At 43.3% G+C, this 8,413-nt stretch overlaps 1 pseudogene; it reads right to left on the bottom strand.

Annotated features, from left to right (window-relative positions):
• Positions 1 to 5,490: 5,490 nt before the first annotated feature.
• LOC110595064 lies at positions 5,491 to 6,076 on the bottom strand (annotated as a pseudogene).
• Positions 6,077 to 8,413: the final 2,337 nt, after the last annotated feature.

Genomic DNA, 8,413 nt, shown 5'->3' with positions numbered 1-8,413 from the left:
GAGTTCCTTTTTCCCTTTCCATTTTATCCACTAGGAACTGAGAAGAGGGACTCTTTTGCAAATCATTGATTTGATTGTCCATGGAAGGGGCAAGGGAAGGATTGGGTGAGAACAAAGACAGCAGGGTTTTTTTGGGTGTTTTTTGTCTTTGAGTTAGTCTCACTCCTTTGCCCAGGCTGGAGGGCAGTGGAGCACGCTCACGGTCACTGCAGCCTTGACCTGCTGGGCTCAGGCGATCTTTCCATATCAGCCTTCCAAGCATCTGGAACTACGGGTGTGCGTCACCACGCCTGGCTAATTTTTGATTTATCGTAGAGACAAGGTCTCGCCAAGTTGCCCGGGTTGGTCTCGAACGCACGGGCTCAGGCCATCCACTAGTCTCGGCCTCCCAAAGTGCTGGGATGACAGGTTGAACCACCGAGCCCGGCTAAGACAACAGTTTTAAGGATTTGGAGCTGTGGAATCTTTGCGGGTGGGGGACATCTGGAAGCACGCGTGGGCACGGAGGCCGACTCCCTATCCATTTCTTCTTTTCCTTAGACCAATGAATGCCCGCTCTCCCTGTTGTTACCTCGGACCGGGGCGTCCATCCGAGGCTTTGCTTTCTACAGGTGCTTCTCTGTGGACTAGAACACAGTTTTACGATGCCCTTTTCTGATTCTGAAGCCAGACTGAGGTTTGGTCAAAAAAAATTTTTTTTGAGTTTTATAAAAGTTTAGGAAAATAAACTGTGAATGAAAATATCAAACAAAAGGATTATTGCCAAATTTTCCAAGTCATGAAAAAAAATGGATCCTGTGATGGAATTGAAGGTGATTCTTTTTCCCTTTCTGCATTTTTTTTTTTTTTTTTAGAAAACAGGATTTGAGAGGACAGAAAAGCTACCACAGTGGGAGGGGAGCTGGGAGGGTTGCCCCCTTTCTGTATTTTTAAGATTTCTTTCCCTGTGGTATATAGCTAATTAGAATGTCACCAGACTGTGATTCTTCCTAATTTTTCCTTTCTCTGTAGTCACAACTATACTATTTTATCTATATTTAAAAATTTTTAGATATGCAAAACATATCCAGAAATAGAATGGAACTCTGGCCAATCTTGGTTCACCTACTTCCCCCAATTCCATATTATTTTTAAGCAAATCCCATATTTTTAATCCATAAATATTTTAATTTGTATTTCCAGAAGATGTAAGCTTATCTCAAAAATAATCATAAGTCCAATTACAACAATAAAATTAATGATACATCTGATCAGGCATGGTGGCTCAAGTCTATAATCCCACCACTTGGGGAAGCCGAAGCAGAAGGATTGCTTGAGTCCAGAAGTTTGAGATTATAATGGGCAACATAGTGAGACGTTGCTCTACAAAAATAAAATAATTAGCCGGGTGTGGTGGTGTGTGCCTGTAGACCCAGCTACTTGGGAGGTTGAGGCAGGAGGATTCCTTGAGCCCAGAGGTTTGAGGCTGCAGAGAGCCATGATCATGCCACTGCCCTCTGTCCTGGATGACAGAGAGATCCCCATCTCTCAAGAAAAACAAACAAAAATTTAAAAATTTCATTTCTTAATTCCTATATCATCAAATATCCAGTTGGTGTTCATATTTCTAAGGATCTCCTAAGAGTCACAAATAACCAATGATTAATACATCCTTTAGGTCTCTTTTAATCTATAATCTCTCTTCTCCTGTCCTATCTCTCTTTTTTACCATTTGCTAAATGAAGATACTTGTGCATTTTTGAGAGTTTTTCGAGAATTTGGGTTTTGCTGATTCGACTTGATTTTGAAAACCTTCCTTTGTTTCCTAATATTTTCATTGTAAATGCAGTGCATACCTGCTGAGGGATGTTTTGATGTCCCACTGTTGGGACAATTCTGTCATTAGAATTCTTTTAGTTATTGGACTAATGCTTTTGGGGTCTTCTCTTAGAAAAAAAAGCTGCATCCCTTTTGTGTGCTCAAATATCTTCCCTCCTCTGTCCTCTCATTCATTAAACTAGTGGTTCTTAGTGAAATAATATCGTTCCCAAAAGGTGTTTGGAAATCTGTTGGACTGTTTTAGTCATCAAATAACGGAGAGGACTGGAGGGTCGCTAATGAACTTAGTGAAGAATTGTCCCACACATTGTACCGTTTTCTACTGTTACCCTCAAATTCATGTACCCTCAAATTCATTATCCAATACTGGAACTCCATTGTGTTTTACACATAATCACCAAGTAACTTTCTACATGATTTTACTCTACGCTGAACTTTCTGCTGAACTTTCTGCTTATTGGGTAAACTGAGGGACGAGGGAACTCAGTTTTGTTTGGAAGCTTCCACTTCAGAAAACCAGTATCAGCACTGCAGCTCGTAGTGTTCGAGGGGCCACCATGAGCGCCTGCAGTCGTGTGCTTTCTGGCTGTGGAACTCACAAGACCAACTACTTCATCGTGTTTCTTCATCTGGGTCTCTCAAACTTTAAAGAGATAATGCTACAAGAAAGTGATTGGCAGTAGTGGAAAACTGTCGGTGGAGGGGAGGTGGCGGTGAGATTGGCACCTGAGGGAAACTGCTAGGAGAGAGAGGGGCATACCTCATACACAAGGGCACCTGCATGATCAATGTCTATATACCGAACCCTGAAATGTACCCCACACCTTTATAATAAAAAAGACAGCATGCTATTAATAGTCTGCCCAAGTATTTGTGTTGTGAAATACAGATTATTTTATTAGAATTTTGATATCTTCTACTTATTATGTTAGGGCATTTATTAATTATCTTGCATTATGTGCAAAGGTAGGTTATATTATCTATGGATTTTATTTCAAAATGATGATTGTCATTAAAAGAGTGACGGGTGTGGTGGTAATGAGATTCACCGGTCCAGGCTGCACCCACTAGTCTAAGACCACTGACTAAGAGAAATATTTTAATGGTATAGTTTGCATCATAATCGCTGACACTTAAGCAGTGCTCACTTAGTATGCCAGGAACGCTTCTCTCTTTCTACCTGCCTTACCTAAATCAGCTTCTTCATTCCTCACAAACAGCTTCAAGAGGTCAAGCAGAGTTACCACTTTCCGCATCTCATAAATGAGAAAACCAGGGACCCAGAGGTGATGTCATTTACCCAAGGTCACACAGCTCATAAGTGCCAGAGGTGGGGTAGACTCAGTAAGTGGGGATACAAAGTCTGTTCTTTTAACCACTGCCTTTGGTTGTTTTTCTTTTGAAGCATAATTCACCGAGCATAAAGGAAGGAAAGTCAAGTGTATTGGCAGAAAATACAGGGTGATGTCAGATTCAAAGGGAAAATGAATATGCAAATTGGTGCCTTCTACAGAGTAGGCAAACTGAGTGGGTGGTAGAGTGAGAAATAGACATTTAAAATGGCCCCATGGGGACAAAAAATATTTGAGTGAGTGAATGAAGTGTGTTCTAAAGTCTTGGGCTTCAAGCACCTTCAAGTGAACCTTGTTAGTACAGAGCAATTTGAATGATATCTTGGTTATGCAAATCAGTGGCAAGTAGATTCCCATGGTTCTGGGGGCGGGGTGAAAGGAATTCTTCCAAGACCTCTTCTAAGCAAAGCTTGGCAACAGATAGAAGTGAGATCGCGGGGTTTAAGAAGGCCACAGCCTCACAGTCCTTGTTTGCTGGGATGCTTATCTGGACAACACTAGTATAGTGGACTAGGTATCCTGAACCTTTTGACAGGAAAGGGTACCGTGACCCTCCAAGGATCTCACTGAAAAGCAAGAGGGAGTCTGGGCTGATGAGTTTGCATGTGAACAAGGCCTTTATGAGAACAGAGAAAACAATTATGGAAGAGTCTCAAGGTTAACAAAGAAAGCAAAACAAACCTGTGGGCATCTGTACCATGCAAGAGAATATGCTGCCTACTTTTGTGACATGTAGCACACCTAGACAGGAGGCCTTGGCAACGATTCTGTAATGGGAGTTGCCTAATTTGCCCGCCAGGACCACAGAATCATAACTACAACTATTAATTAGGATGCACCTGGTTCAGAGATCCATGTTGATCCTTTCTGACTGACTAAGGTGTTTTGAACACAATTTTTTTTCCATAAATGCACAGAATCCACATTATATAACAAACCACATATACCTTACTAAAGCGTTCAATTAAATATGAACGCAGATGTGCTTCACTCTTTCCTGAGCAAAGATTTGACAGTTCTGTGGTTTAAGAATAGCTCCAGGATTTGTCTTTGTCCTGGTGTTACTTGGAGTCTTGACCGATTCATCCTTTGATTCTCTGCAGTGTCCTTTGCAAGTCTGGGTCGGTCCTGCACTAGCATGTGTGCATGACCGCTTCTCTTTGACTGCTTTTTTCTGGAACTGGTCAGACTGTCATTAAGACAGATTTTTGCATATGTCAGGCACCCAGTGAAGCTTGGTTGAGTTTGTAAAGCATCCTTTTTAAAAATAAAAGCAAGTTTAGAAAGACAGTGAAAAGCACTTGAGCATTCATACCTCTTCTTCATGGTTTTCAACTGGAGATTCCTACAAGTCTGCAATGTGGTAAGTGTAGTCCTTGTTCCATTTTCATAACCATAAGGGAAATCATACCGTTCCCTGCAATGAGGCTGGGAGGTTAACTAAAACATCAACTTTCTTTCTATTTTATTATTATTATTATTATTTTGTGTTGGGAGTCTCACTCTGTCGCCCAGACTGGAGTGCAGTGGCTGCTCCCGGCCACCGCAACCTCGACCTGCTGGGCTCCGGCGAGCCTTCCGCCTCAGCCTTCCAAGTAGCTGGAACTACAGGTGCGCGCTACCACGCCCGACTCACTTTGATTTATTGTAGAGCTGAGGTCTCCTCAAGTTGCCCAGGTGGGTCTCGAACCCGTGTGCTCAGGCAATCCACTCACCTCAGCCTCCCAAAGCGTGGGATTACAGGCTGAGCCACCGAGCCTGGCTATTATTATTATTTTTTAGAGACAGGATCTCATTCTGTCACCCAGGCTGGAGTGCAGTGGCACAATGATAGCTCACTGCAGCCTTGAAATCCCACCTTAGGCAAGTAGCTAGGATTATAGCTGTACTCTACCATGCCCAGCTAGTTGACAATATTTATCTCGTAGAGAAGGAGTCTTGCTATGCTGCCCTGGCTGGCTTGAACTTCTGATCTCAAGCAATTCTCCTGTCTCAGCTTTGTAAGGTACTGGGATTAGTATGGTGTGACCCACCATGCTCAGCCAAGTCTCTTTCTTTTCGCTTGTAATCATATTAACTCTGTGATGGTGACATTAATCTTTTAGCCTAGGATTGTTTGGTGGCAGAATCTACTCAAATGAGATGAAGGAAAAGGGGAAATTTGATTTAATGACAGAGGGATATCTCATACAAGCAAAAAGTAGGAACGACAGTGAGGTCCCACCCTGGAGCCTTTGTGTTCCTTTCTGCATCAGTTTCATCCTTTTTTGGTGCATACTTGGCTTCTGCTAGCATGTTGCTGTTATCTATGTTATTATTATTTTTTTTGAAGGAGATAAACCAATTTTACTGTCCATCATTATGTTATACAAAAATCTAGAAATAATAGGTTTCTACAGAAAACAACAGAATAGTAAATGAGAGGAGTCAAGAAATAATTTAAATTTGCAGTTCTTCCCATGATATTAGGATGATAACCATGTCAAAGCACGTCTGACTTCAGAATAAAAGTTGTTCACTGGCCAAAGCCTGCCAGAAAATTAAGGCTTTCAGTGTCTTTATCTGCTTTCCTGGCTCTTAATGAAACTTTTGAGGTCTTCAAGAAAAGTAATGTACTCCTGGTGCTCCAAGGCTGTGCTGAGCTCCACCAACTCATCTGCAAAACTGTTGTCCACTCCTCGATCCGCAAGGAAATCCATTAGGTGGTCCTCCAAAGCCCAATCCAGGGAATCTGGGTTGAGCGAGTAATTGGTGTCCTTCCGTTCGGACTCACCAGCAGACCGACAGCTAACTTCCCTGATAGAGAAAATGTCACTCTCAGACATTTCACTCTCCTCTTCTTGTCCAACCTCGTCCTCCGGAGAGTGACAGTCTAACGCGAGGGCCTTCCTGCCACCTCCAGACATCCTAGGGAGGGCCTTATGCTTCTGGACCTTCTTTTCCTCCTTCTTTTCCCCATCCAGGAATTCAGCCAAAGCCTTGTCTCCTTCGGCGTGCAGCCCGCCGGCTTGCACGCCTCCAAGCCGCAGGCGCAGGGCCCGAGAGGCCGCAGGAGGCGGGGCCGCCGCGCCGACCCCGCGCGCCCGCTGAGCCGCCGGAGGGGCCGGGCGCGGGGTCGGGGCAGCGGCTGCCGGAGCGGCCGGAGCGGCGGGGCGGCGGCGGCGGCGGAGCCCAGGGCACCGGGCCCGCGGCGCAACAGCGGACACGTGCGGATGCGCAGGACGACCCGGGCCGAGGCCCTGCATGTTATTTTAAAATGCTTTAATGGAGACAGTTGCTGGATCTGTACGTATGTGGGAATACGCATGCACACAAATGTATATCCACATATATAGGCATGTTTATGCCTGCATGCATCTGTGTATACACAGTTGATTTATCTCTGAAAGGTCATTCGTTAAGATTTGAAGTGCTCGGTCAAGTACTCCCTTTGGGGATAGGGTAATTGGCAATATATGAGGGAGGGGGACCCGGAAAACTGGAATTTATTTACAAAAAATTGGGTATTTATTCTTACATGTTTGAACTTCAGTCATCTTCAAAGGACTCTCCGTTCGATGCAATATACCTGTCGAGGTGCTTTTTCCACTGCTCAGTGTTTCTGTCATTTTTTGTTTCACCCCTTCCTCACTGGCAGAATGTTTCCTTTTGAGGACTTTTTCCTCTGGGGGAAACAAAAAAGGTTGCTCTGGGCAAGATCAGGTGAATAGGGAGGGTGGGGTGTGGGGTCATCTCACTTTTGGTCAAAAACTGCTGAATATTCAGTGTGGGATGGGCAGGTGCATTATCATGGTGAAAGAATCTGTCACCTGTTTGCCACAGCTTGGGACGTTTCTTCCACAAATCGTGATGCAACCTTCTCAAAACTTCCAGATAAAAACTTTGACCGTTTGATCTGGAGTAACTGAGTCTGAGTGCATTACAAGGGGCCCGCCCTCCAAAAGATAATTCTGATTTTTTTGGGGGGGGCCCTTTTGTATACCAGTTTGTTAACATTTAAAAGAACTTTACCAGAAATCCACATTCCGAAGACAATTACAAGTTTCAATCATGTTTGCCTCAGATCAGCTCTAGATAGTTTTTAACATCAGCACAAAAGGCATTGGAAATGACTTTTCTTTAGTGAAACGTGTGATGGTCAGCATATGGGATTGGCTAGAAATATACCTGTAACTCATCTGTCTTAGGGAAGGTGTAAGATTATGTTTTGGAGGGGGCGTTTCTTGTCTTAAGACTCAGTTTGGTTCTGTTTTTGGATTCTGTCATCCCGTTGTGATAAAAAGTTTAAATAAATAATGTGGCTAACATGTTGCCTCTGTCTTCCATGAAAGAATCTAATAGTTGTAAGTGATCAACTTATTTTGGGTCCGTTTGTGATGATAACGTGCCATGGTAACTCCAAAACTGGACCTCTCTCAGCCTTGAAGTTGGCATAAGAACACAGGCCATCATTATCTTCTAGATGACTGGAATCTCTCAGTTCTAGTCTCAGTTTTTCTGGAAAAAGCATTGATTGGCTTGCTTGGATAAGGTGTCTGGGTTCAATCAGCAGAGGTCAAGGAGGTTTCTGGGTTGTATAGTGGTCAATAGTGTCAAAGAAAGTCTCTCAGTAGGAGATGTGGAAGTGCACCTCTGAAAATGGGCACCAGGTTGGGTTATAGGTGAAGGGTAGATTTCACAGAATGGGCTGTTATCAAGATAAGTGCCTTCGAGACTTCATGCTGGTCAGATTCAAAACTATATAACATTCTTACAAATTCAGCATTTCTAAGGTAAGTTACATGTTACAGACAATAGGTAAGTTACATGTTACAGATAATAAAAGACTCTTGAAATGCGATTGCTTTTTATTTTTATTTTTAGCTTATTCACCAAGTAAATTTTGAATTTCAGCTACAAGGAAGACTGCTCCAAAAAGGGCCAGGATTATTTTTTGGAGGGCTAGCTTTTAGTTGTAAGACTTCCCTCATTAGGTCAGTGTTCTAGGGACCCATAGGTATCAGTATAGTAGCTAACATTGCTGTGAGAGGCTGTGTTCGGCTTCAGTGAATTTTTGGGGGGAGATTCTTTCAACGCGTTTGCCCATTTCATGATGGGTAGTTTACAAGCACGCCTGCCCATATCGCGCTGAGTGTTCAGCAGTTTTGAACTAAAAACAGTATGATCTATGTGCCCCATCCTCCCTATTTACCTGATTTCAGAGAGCCTCTTTTTTGTTTGTTTCCTCAGATGAAAAAAGTCCT

The sequence above is a fragment of the Carlito syrichta genome, unplaced genomic scaffold, assembly GCF_000164805.1.
Source record: "Carlito syrichta isolate Samal-C Ts95f unplaced genomic scaffold, Tarsius_syrichta-2.0.1 Scaffold245437, whole genome shotgun sequence".
Lineage (NCBI taxonomy): Eukaryota > Metazoa > Chordata > Mammalia > Primates > Tarsiidae > Carlito > Carlito syrichta.
The sequence above is the reverse complement of the archived record's forward strand: the minus strand, read 5'-3'. Positions and strand labels throughout refer to the sequence as shown.